Source organism: Saccopteryx leptura, chromosome 1, assembly GCF_036850995.1.
Source record: "Saccopteryx leptura isolate mSacLep1 chromosome 1, mSacLep1_pri_phased_curated, whole genome shotgun sequence".
NCBI lineage: Eukaryota > Metazoa > Chordata > Mammalia > Chiroptera > Emballonuridae > Saccopteryx > Saccopteryx leptura.
In genome coordinates, this window is record NC_089503.1 from 209,972,628 (window position 1) to 209,984,800 (window position 12,173).

Genomic DNA, 12,173 nt, shown 5'->3' on the forward strand with positions numbered 1-12,173 from the left:
ATTGAAACAATGGCCATGTTACTATAAAAAATATAATTCCCCAAAAATGTCTGCCCAGGATTTCAAGAAATCAAACATTACACAGCATAATTTTACATGACCCTATTAAAACTGCTGTAAATGCTTGCCTCTTGCTACACACACACACACACACACACACACACAAACTGTTGTTAGAAAGCAAACATCCCTTACATGATAGATCTGAATTTGAAAACTAGTGCTTTTGAGGCCTTCCTGTGAAATTATGGAATAATTGCCACAACTCAGGGTCTGGATTTCTCAGTGAATCATAACTTCTTGCTGCCTAGAAATAAGTCACATTTTGCAAACAAAATTCCTATGATTGTCCAATGTTTAGTTATTATGTGGGTTTTTTAAATGAATGTAAAGAACAAAACAAACAAAAACAGAGTCTGTACATTCTTCCAGAACCTGGAGTAAAAATCTCAATATACTTTCTATAATAATGTCTGAAGGGGACAGTTTCTGCCCAAATTTAGGAAGGCAATTCGGTTCTACCAGGCAGTTTAGTATCCAGAGCCCCTCCCACCAGTCACACCCATACCCCCTTTTTTAAATTTTATTTAATTTTATTTTTTTTTTTGTATTTTTCTGGAGTTGGAAATGGGGAGGCAGTCAGACAGACTCCTGCATGCACCTGACCGGGATCTTCCCAGCACGCCCACCAGGGGGCAAAGCTCTGCCCATCTGGGGCGTCGCTCTGCTGCAATCAGAGCCATTCTAGTGCCTGAGGCAGAGGCCATAGAGCCATCCTCAGTGCCTGGGCCAACTTTGCTCCAATGGAGCCTTGGCTGCGGGAGGGGAAGAGAGAGACAGAGAGGAAGGAGAGGGGGAGGAGTGGAGAAGCAGATTGGGCGCTTCTCCTGTGTGCCCTGGCTGGGAATCGAACCCGGGACTCCTGCATGCCAGGCTGACACTCTACCACTGAGCCAACCAGCCAGGGCCACACCCATACTTCCTTTTTTTTTAAATGATCATTTTTAATTTTTTTTATTTATTCATTTTTAGAGAGGAGAGGGAGAAACAGAGAGAGAGAGAAAAAGGAGAGACAGAGAGAGAGAAGGGGGGAGGAGCTGGAAGCATCAACTCCCATATGTGCCTTGACCAGGCAAGTACAGGGTTTCGAACCGGCAACCTCAGCATTTCCAGGTCGATGCTTTATCCACTGCGCCACCACAGGTCAGGCCATACCCCTTTTTAAGATGGCTTCTCATTGCAGCAATAGCCTTGCAGGACTCCTTTCACCTCCACCTCCCAGAAGTTACAATTTTTCACGTATTTTTGAAAATAAAGTAAAAATAACCTAACTTTCATAACAATTCCACTATCTAATTTTTAAAATATGGCTAGACTAGAGGTCAATGCATAAAAAAAAGAAAAGAAAACAAAACAAAACAAAACAAAAATGGTTTCCGTAAGCTCAAAGAAAAAGAGTATCGCATATAATACAAAGTTCTATTTTTTTTAAGGCTGACAAGGTTTTAGAACAGGGGTCCCCAAACTTTTTACACAGGGGGCCAGTTCACTGTCCCTCAGACCATTGGAGGGCCGGACTATAAAAAAAACTCATGAACAAATCCCTATGCACACTGCACATATCTTATTTTAAATTAAAAAAAAAAAAAAAAAAAAACAGGAACAAATACAATATTTAAAATAAAGAACAAGTAAATTTAAATCAACAAACTGACCAGTATTTCAATGGGAACTATGCTCCTCTCACTGACCACCAATGAAAGAGGTGCTCCATCTGGAAGTGTGGCGGGGCCGGATAAATGGCCTCAGGGGGCCGCATGCAGCCTGCGGGCCGTAGTTTGGGGACCCCTGTTTTAGAAGGGTTATTAGCAGTAAATAAAGCATAGAGGTAGAATTGTATAGTGAACAGTTATTGTACTCGTGCCAATTCAACCGCTGACCACTGTGACTTTTCCAGCTTGACCTTTTTTGAGACTCTGGGCAACAATGACTGCTGTATTCACCCACTACTATAGATGGCGGTGAAGTTCAGATCATATTATGTATGTAAAGATGCTTGACAAATTTTAAAAGCATACTCAGAAAAAAGTTAGGCGTTATTGTGCAAATGTAAAAGCATTAGGATTTTGTTAAGGTTAAGTAAGTGACAGCTGTCATTCTTCTCTTCTACACCCACTTTCATTCTTCCTAAAAGAGAATGATAAAAGGAAAATCAAGTGCCTAATTATAAAGTTCCCATGAACCAAAGCAGCAAAGCTAACGACTTATTTCTGGAATCCTCACTTCAATCCTGTGGCCCAATTATGTCATGTAACCATACTCTTCAAATATGGAAAAGACTTTCACCAGCTCTACTCCCAAATCATCATTTAGAGCCAAGAGCACTGAGGTACAGCTACGAAATGGAGTGGACCAAACTGTAAGCAGAACACATCAGCTGATAGCGGAGAGCCGGGATTCAGCCTCCGCCTTCATTACTTCTGGCTACCTCTGTGGCTGATGGTAGTTTCAAGAAAGAACGATTAATCCTCGGGTCATTGATGGCTAATGGGTAGACTGCCCCAGTGCAACTGCTATAAATAGCACTGCTATGAAATTTAAAAATACCAGTCAAATTTGATCAACTGCATCATCTGTGGTTGGCAAGTGTCCATGCTGACTAGACAAACACATTCAGGCACTGCACATCTGTGCTCAGTGGCGTCTCAGGGATTTCGCTGCCCCAAGCCCACTTGTTCAGCATGAGAACAACAGGGCAGGACACCAATTAGTGGAGGCATTTGCACCAACTTGACAGGACCACTGTGCAGGGAAGTTTCCTGGACCCCAAGCAATGGTGTAAACATGTCCTTTGGCAGTAAATAATTAAGCCAGAAGAATTTTATCTTTCATAGATACGCTTTTGATTTATGTTCAAGAAAACCTGCAGCCTCCAGAAAATCTGATCAGTTGCCAGTCCCACATGATCTTGACAAAACCATGGGAATTGCATCATTCTCCGGTGCTACACATCCTATGTGATCTAAAATCACTTCTTTGATTTTCAGTGGAATAGGCATAAAAGCAAAGGTCACAACTGAATTAGCAGAACATCAGGTAGAAGCTGTCAGGACCTCTCTCCCCACTTCCTGACGATAAAAAGAGCCATAATTATTTGCCTCTCTGGCTAGCCCATGCCATCATGCTTTTAGAGTTCACAAGTCCCCATTTAATGCTAATTTCTAAGTATTATATTTTCTAGGTTCTTACATCATGAATTGTTTTCCAGAGGAAAAGAAATAGTGAGATAAGGAGCCATTCAACAGCTATGCACATGTTTCACTTTTAATCCCAGTTTCCAGATCTAATTCTCCCTTGGTCTATTTCTATTCAGACTGATTGGCTAGGAAATACTAAGAAAAGATTACAAACGAAATCCTATGATAATAGCCTCAGAAAATTTCAACAGCTCTAAGAGGTTTGGCTTCAGACCCAAACATTAACACGATCGCTCAATTTTAATGAGGTCAAACAAGCCGCTGGGTGTCTGGCTGGAGATCAAGGTCTTGGCCCAAGTGGGGAGGGTCATCTTGTTCTTACAAAGAACAGTAAGGCAACTGACAGGTGATAATGTAATGCATGAAGTCAGTGCCCTTGGCCACTTTATCTTTCCATCTCACTGGGGTTCCAGAGATCAGATGGAAAGGCGGCTGAGGATCTGAGGAAGAACCACACCTCTGCATATAAAATTTTAAGGGATTCAAATAACCCTCTAACATGTCATGATGAGTTCATCTGCCTGAGGAGACCGGCAAGAAAACAGACCTCAGGAAGTGATAGGCAGAAGGATGAAGGCTAAGAAACAGTCCAGTTAGTATGGTTTTGTCTTTGTCTTGATTTTAAACAGGGAACTCTAGTGCCTTAGAGACACATTAAAGCTCTATAGCCCTTTACAATTGCCTCCGCCTCTAAATATTATATCTAAGAAAAAAAAAAAGAAGTCTTCCTTGAGTTCAATGCTTTTCTTTGAGTAACAGCAATATATTTAGGTCTGAATCATTTACTAATTATATAGGGAAATTTGTTAGAGACCAAGAGTGAAAAAGAAAAAAAAATGAGCCTGACATCTCAGCAGAAACTCACTTGACAAACTATCGCTCTCTTTTTTCCTTTCCATAGTTCATATATAATCTTCACCTTATTATTGGGATCAGTAAAGAGCCTGCCATAGGGCCAGTAGTGGCCATTTCACCAAATATAGGAAGGAAAAAAACACCTATAGGTAGTTTTAACACTTATTTTGAAAATAAAATATCAAGGTTAACATATGTACACAGGAATGCAAAAGCAAAAAGGTGGAATCATCTCTAATAATATTATGCTACCTTAGAATCTATACAACTCCATGATCGGACTGATACATTTAAAGGGTTATGAAAAATTGAAAAGGGTTTAAAATCATAGAAATCAGCTTAAGAACCTGGAACTTGGTTCAGTTGACCTGTAAGTAATATCGAGGTACTTTATTACAGAAGTTGTGAATGTTCTCTAGTAAAATTTAGGAGTGTTTCATCAAAAAATGAATGATGAAAATATAAGGCAAGACAAGTAGAAAACTCAACGGGCTTTCCTGATTCCTAATGAGAGAAAGAGCATATGAATAAGCAGTCGAGTGGGTCAAAATGACTGTTTTCTGAGACCAAGGAGAGGCTCCTTGAATCACTCTTGTGTTAGGTAAGTCCTGACCTACTGTTAAGAATATGTGTATGGGGTAGAAATTATTTCACCAACCTTAAGGTTCTTTTACTATGCAATTAACAACCTAAAAATATTGTCCTAAATCTTTGAAAGGTACTTTTCCGTGTTACTATGAGCATGTAGGCAGGAAATCAGGGTGCTCTCACTAAGGATCACATCCATTGAAACTTTCTGTGATGATGGAAATGTTCTCGACTCTCCAATATGGTAGCCACTGGGCATGCAATATGGCTACTGTCAATGAAGAACAGAATTTTTATTTTATTTTAATTGATTTAAACTTACTTAGTCACATGTGGCTAGTGGCTACCTCATTAGACAGGAAAGTTGTTGAGAGCAAGCATAAAATTTTGGTAATCAACTGGATCTACTAAAAACTTCTACTAATTTGCACTGTAGAGAAGAAAACTTATTCTTAGACAGATATATTAGAGTTCCATAATCACCACTGTTTCAGTTCGCTAAACTCACCAGCTGTTGAATTTCTGAAAATTGGGAAATGAAATGCTAGGCTAGAAATCTTAAGTCCATTCCGTGCGATAGAAATACTGGTAACATAGCCACTTACGCACATACCCAATGTGTAAGATTACATCACGTATTGCACTAGGCAGCCTACTCGTGCGTATAGCGAACAAGTACATCCACAGCTATGAATAGCAACAGATATTTATCTTAGAATCACTTAAAAAGGAAGTGAAAACTTCATATAATAAGAGTCCTCAGGTCAATAGAGGGGTTCTTTTAAGGACCAGCTGTGTTTCCCACCTGTGCAGCTAGTCCACGAAGAAACAGCCAGAGTTGTAATAAGGGAAATACAGATCACATGTCAGGGCCTTCTTCACACTTTAATGTTAGGCAGTGGAATGGGTGTACAAAGGGTGATTATGGAATCTTTAACACAGGACACTGTCCTACATGCCATGTGGTTTTTTATTTACTAGTGTCATCCACTATATGCTAGTTCTGGGATTGTATGTTTTATTTCACATGAATGTGTTTAGCTGAGTTTCTTCCACACAGTCTTACTATATTTTTCCAGACTTCCAACTCCCACATTGTCTAGTATGTAAGCGTAATTACTTCCTTGAAAGTATATGTTCAGTTAAGGTTAATTTGTTCAGTTAAAGTTAATAACCTCTTGTATATGTTATCACTAAGGTTGTTGTTTTTAGTTGTAAAAGGTAACAATGTGGTTGCACTGTATTGAGGTACAAACCATGCAATTCTTAATCTGAGGGTATAATCTAAAATTTGGCCAAATAAAAGCTCGAGAGATGGCTATGATTTAATTATTCAAAACCTTTATTGGCAGGTAAACTCTAAAGAAATCATGTTTAGAAACATTATGGGACAATATAAAATGGTACTAATTTCTACTTTAAAAAATTAGGAAAAACAGAAAAAGAAATAAGAAGAAAACAAATTGATGTACTGGGCAAGAATTTAGAGAGAGTAATAGACTTGGTATGTATTCATTAGCACGCAACAATACATTTAGAGGATTAATTATTAACTGTGTTACAGAGAATAAAATCCTACTTTGGGCTGTATTAAATGTGGTTTTGACAAGTGTTGCTTTTCACAGTCAATTTTTTTTTAATCTTTCACCATTGATAACTTGCCCCCCAAATGGGAACTGTAATACAATACCACAGAGGCAAGACCTCCAGAGAGTTTGCGTGCACATTTTCAGTCTTCTGCAAACACACTGTGCTCTCAGGAATCAGTGAGTCTTTGAGAAAAGCTCCCCCTCTTCTCCTGCCCACCTCAGCCTCAGGCAGTGAGCAAAGTGAAAGATACAAAACAGGGTGATTCAGGAGGGCAAAAAAGAGAGCTTGGGGTGGTGAGCAAAGAGAAGATAGATTAGAGAGACTTCAGGGAATGAAGGAATGAAAAACCTGAGGCAAAGAAAGAGCTCAGAGGGGTGGAAGTTGCGGAGCTCCGTTCCCGTGTCTCCAGTACTTCATGTGACTGAACCTGTGAGCGGAATAATGAGGGCTGTAACAGATGGCTTCCTCGCACTACTTCCAACAAATCAGCTGACTCCGACCACCAGTGTGACAAAGACCACAGGCAGGTCTTCACTGGAAAACAGATCACCCAGACTCTAGCTCAGGGGTCAGGAACATTTTTGGCTGAGAGAGCCATGAACGCCACATATTTTAAAATGTAATTCCGTGAGAGCCATACAACGACCCATGTACATTAGGCATTATCCAGTAAAAATTTGGTGTTGTCCCGGAGGACAGCTGTGATTGGCTCCAGCCACCCGCAACCATGAACATGAGCGGTAGGAAATGAATGGATTGTAATACATGAGAATGTTTTATATTTTTAACATTATTATTGTTTTTATTAAAGATTTGTCTGTGAGCCAGATGCAGCCATCAAAAGAGCCACATCTGACTCGCGAGCCAAAGGTTCCTGACCCCTGCTCTAGCTATTCAAGCTGCCATCATTGGCTTTGACTTAAGATGACTGGATATCTGTATGGCAGGAGCGTGGGCTCTGGGGTCAGACTGAGTTCAAACTTCCCACCACTGACCGCTGTATGACCTTAGTGAATTACTCTTTCCAGGCCTCAGTCTCCCCTACATGTGCATGAGGACCCAATCATTCTGACCTGATAGCCTTGTGCATTCTAAAGGAAATCACATTCAGGAAACCTATAGAACAGTGGCTGACTTGTAAAAAACACTCAATAAATACTAATTATGATTACTATTTGTAGCTTTCCTACTGTGTTGGAATAGTTTAACTGTATTTGCCCTAACAAACAAAATTATTGATATTTAACGGCTACTTAACCGATAGACATGGTGGTTTTAGTGGTTGGTAAATCTCAATAAATAGGTTTCTAATAGCAAGCTGCTATTTATTGAGCATATTAATGCTCTTATTACCTTTAAATTAAAGCCTTATTTCAACTATTTAATTTCTGTTTATAACATACATATCTTTATCCTTTTAAAAGAAGCATATAAAGCTTCTTTTATGAAAGAATAATGACGTCCACTGGCTCTTTTTCCCCATTTTATTGGCTACCTAAATCCTCAGAAGGATTTGGGCAAAGACACTTGGGAGTTGTTTAATCTTGCTAAGTCATATTGTTGTTGTGAAATTATTTTCTGCCTGACCACAAGTACAATATGCTTGTAGAACTTCCTCTTCTACATCCCAACCATTTCTGATTCACAAGCAAGCCTAGCATCACATGAATGTCTTGTCCCTTGTGGATGACTTCAATCCCATCAATTTTGTTCCCATTTCATTGCAATATCAATTTATTTTATCATTGTGCTGATCTGCACTTCCTTCTCCTCTGTACTTCCTATCAGTATAAACTCTTCCCCTAGCTTTACTCACCAGCCTGGTCTAAGGGGTGGTTTCTTTGTCTATCTTCAGTTGATCATCAACACATCCATCAGGTACTGAATGAAATTCATCCACAAAGCGATAAAAGATCACTGGTTCCAAGAGAAGACACATGACTTAATTGTACCATGAAGAGCAAGCTGACTCTTGCTTGAGATCTTGCAGGGAAGTGAAGAAAACTCACAAAAGCCCCCACAAAAGAGTCAACCATAAACATCAGTCAAGTTGTCAGCTTTAACCCCTGCCCAGATGCTAGGCACCACGCAAGGAGCTGTGAAGTAACATCTCTGCTGCCTTCCTTACTTCTTCTCCCTCCCCACCCCTGGGCCTTGAAGAGCCAGAAACCTCTGTTGGTGACTTGGAGAAGAAGGAATAGAAAATTAGGTCATAAATCCTGCCTACTTCAACTTCAGGCTTCCCGCTGAGCTGCCAGGAAGCAAGAAGCATCAACTTTAACTCAAAATCAAAGTTTTTATTAACACATGCAACTAACTGACAGTTAAATTACTAAACTAAGGCAATTTTCTGTGACCTGAAGTTGCCAGAAAACTTTATTGCCCAGGAGGGATCAGAAAAGTCATGAAGCCTGCCTAGCATCTCACCCTCTGATGGGAGAGACTAATCACACAGACCACGTTTCACAGGACAGAGGGAGACAAAATCAAAACTGATTCACGACTGTAGAAAAAAATGAGGCTAACAATAGCCCCTACCTCTTCGGGTTGTTGTAAAGAGGGAACAAAGTGAGATGTGTGAAGCCTTAAGAGCAATACGAGGTGTAATATTCAATGAATGTTACTGTTTTTTCTATCATTCCATCCATTAATGAATATTTTCAAATATTGTACTAAATACAGGCTTTAAGCCTGGACCTTCTTGTCACTGGGCCAGTTTTGTGCCAGGGGCCAGTCCTGCCCTGGCACAGACTGGGACGTCCAAGCTAGTGACTTGCCCAGTAACGAATTCAAGGAGTCGGCCCTGGCCGGTTGGCTCAGCGGTAGAGCGTCGGCCTGGCGTGTGGGGCACCCAGGTTCGATTCCCGGCCAGGGCACATAGGAGAAGCGCCCATTTGCTTCTCCACCCCTACCCCCTCCTTCCTCTCTGTCTCTCTCTTCCCCTCCCGCAGCCAAGGCTCCATTGGAGCAAAGATGGCCCGGGCGCTGGGGATGGCTCCTTGGCCTCTGCCCCAGGCGCTAGAGTGGCTCTGGTCGCGGCAGAGCGACACCCCGGAGGGGCAGAGCATCGCCCCCTGGTGGGCAGAGCGTCGTCCCTGGTGGGCGTGCCGGGTGGATCCTGGTCGGGCGCATGCGGGAGTCTGTCTGACTGTCTCTGCCCGTTTCCAGCTTCAGAAAAAAAAAAAAAAAGAATTCAAGGAATCAGAGTGAGAAGGAAAACAAGCTGCACTCAGAGAAGAGAGAGGCTAGGACTGGGACTCCTAGAGACAGGAGACAGGATCCGAGGTCGGCCCAGGATTTGTGGCTGCTGCCCGCTCCCCTCTGGTTGCCAGTCTCACAGGGCACCGCTGTGGAAGAAGCCACTGAGCATGTCTGAGTGGATGCAAGCAACAGTCAGTTCCTGGGATTATACAAGTTCCTGGTTTTTGACATTTTTTTGGTGCCAAATTCTGTTTCTGCCCTCAGGATGAGAGGGGGTCTTGTTCCCAAGATAGTAATTCTGGAAGGATCGTGGCCTTTGCTCCTTTTCTACCTGCGGTTTCAGTTTTCATTATAGTGATGGTATCGTGAGCCATGGGGTCAGTCTCTAGTCGGTTTTTCCTCCACCTTGAATTGAACTGGTTTTAGCCAGCCCTCGTTGTTACTGACTTCTGTGACCACCACAAGAGTTTCCTGCCATAGCTGTTTCCCTTTGATCATGCTGGAGGTGAGGCTCTGATGACAGGGCCTAGGGGCTTATTGGTGTGAGACATCCACTCCTTTCCCATTCCACTTGTCTGGAGTGTTCCCCAACTGCTTTCTACCTGGCCTCTCTCTGAATATGCATAAACAACATCACCAAGAGGCAGGTGCTAAACATTACTGCTAAATTTTGTACTTTATTTTGAAGTTTTTTGAATGTCATACTCTCTCAAGGTGCCCTTCCTTTTGTGCAGAAGCTCCCATTCCATAATCTTGATCAGGGGTCCCCAAACTTTTTACACAGGGGGCCAGTTCACTGTCCCTCAGACCGTTGGAGGGCCAGACTATAAAAAAATCTATGAACAAATCTCTATGCACACTGCACATATCTTATTTTAAAGTAAAAAAAAACAAAATGAGAACAAATACAATATTTAAAATAAAGAACAAGTAAATTTAAATCAACAAACTGACCAGTATTTCAATGGGAACTATGCTCCTCTCACCGACCACCAATGAAAGAGGTGCCCCTTCCGGAAGTGCTGTGGGGCCGGATAAATGGCCTCAGGGGGCCGCATGCGGCCCGCGGGCCGTAGTTTGGGGACCCCTGATCTTGATTCTAGTTTCAAACAGACTGCTCATCCAACACTTTTAAGCTGAGTCATGAGTGACTGCTTTTAGCACATTCTGCAGGCTTCTTCTGATGGGCTGGTCTTGGGTTTGTTGGGTGCATTTTGCATTGTGAACAACATTTGCATTGGGAATTGTTCCTTTAATTTCTAAAGCATTTATAAAACCAGTTTCCCTGAATAAGATAATTTTCTGGGCCATAAAACACACTACATTTGGTTTAGTTGGGAACATTAATGGAAGGTTTTATCAAGGATTCCACCAGCAGCGTATTTTTACAACACGTCATCAAAGTTATTCTGAAATATTAGAGTTGAGCTGATGGTTCAACTCTCTGATGCTGGCCAAAATGGCCTCACCAAGCTTTTGATTTTACTTGTCAAATTTTAATCTTTAAATAATGAATTATGAAGGTAAGTGAAAGTGGAACACTGAAATAAACCTTTAAAAACTATTCAATGGGATCATCCTCCGTGTCCATAAGTGCTGAGAAATACAGGTTCTCATTTATAGTTTTTCAACCTATTGGATTCTAAATGTTTGGTAAGAGACACATGCAGATTCAAATGTCTACATATGGCTTTTGTCATTTATTGGAAGAAGAAATAAGAAGTGAGACTAGCAGCCAGAAGCCAGGCACTGCCACACCTCAGAGTTCTACGTATCAATTGTGTGGCTATCTTTGATATAAGACAATCATAACCACTCCCGTCTATGATCTGCTTTGTGGTTGACAGGGAGGAAGGGCTTGTGACAGTCAAATGGCCCTTGTACTCTCCATTTAACAAACTTCAAAATGTTATTTAAAAGGGAAACTAATAACCTATATTAAAGAAATCACCACACTGTTTGAAGAGCTGCAAAGGAGTCATGAGCTTTGTTCAAGGAGGTAAAAAAAGCAAAAGCAAAGGGAATTTTAGTTAGTGAAGTTTTGAACCGCACTGTACTACCAAGTTCTTGTGATGACAAGCTGCTTTTGTATTCAAAAATAGAATAAGATGCTCTTGATATGCAAATGATCAAACTATTCTTTCGCATCAAATAGTATCTGAAAACAAACTCTGCAAAGTGTCCCAGAACTGTTTATTCAAGGACATTCTGGTCAAACTTCAAGGCGGAGCCTACAGACAAATATTTACCCAGATTATTTAAAAAGGGATTTTCATTGATTCTCATTGTCTGGCTTTACTTCATTGATCTCTATCATCTAACTTTAGTTTTTAATCATATCAGATTCTTGCCACAAGAAAACAATGTAGTTAAGAGATCAATAAATATACAATAGAATCCAAATGTTTCTAAGTTAATAACTCTTCAACTAACTATAATGAACAATCTGCAATACACAAATAGTCACGTAAGCTGTATTTCTCCAGGTCACATCAACCAGAATAGCATAACTGACATAGTAACAATCACACACACACACACACACACACACACACACACACACACACACCCCTTCTTGGTTTAGATAAAGAGCAAAAGTAGCTGTAAATTTGAGTTATAAAACCTTCTTACATGAGTTAAAGAAGGCTGCCAGGCTCTGTCACCTGATTTCACCAGACCAGA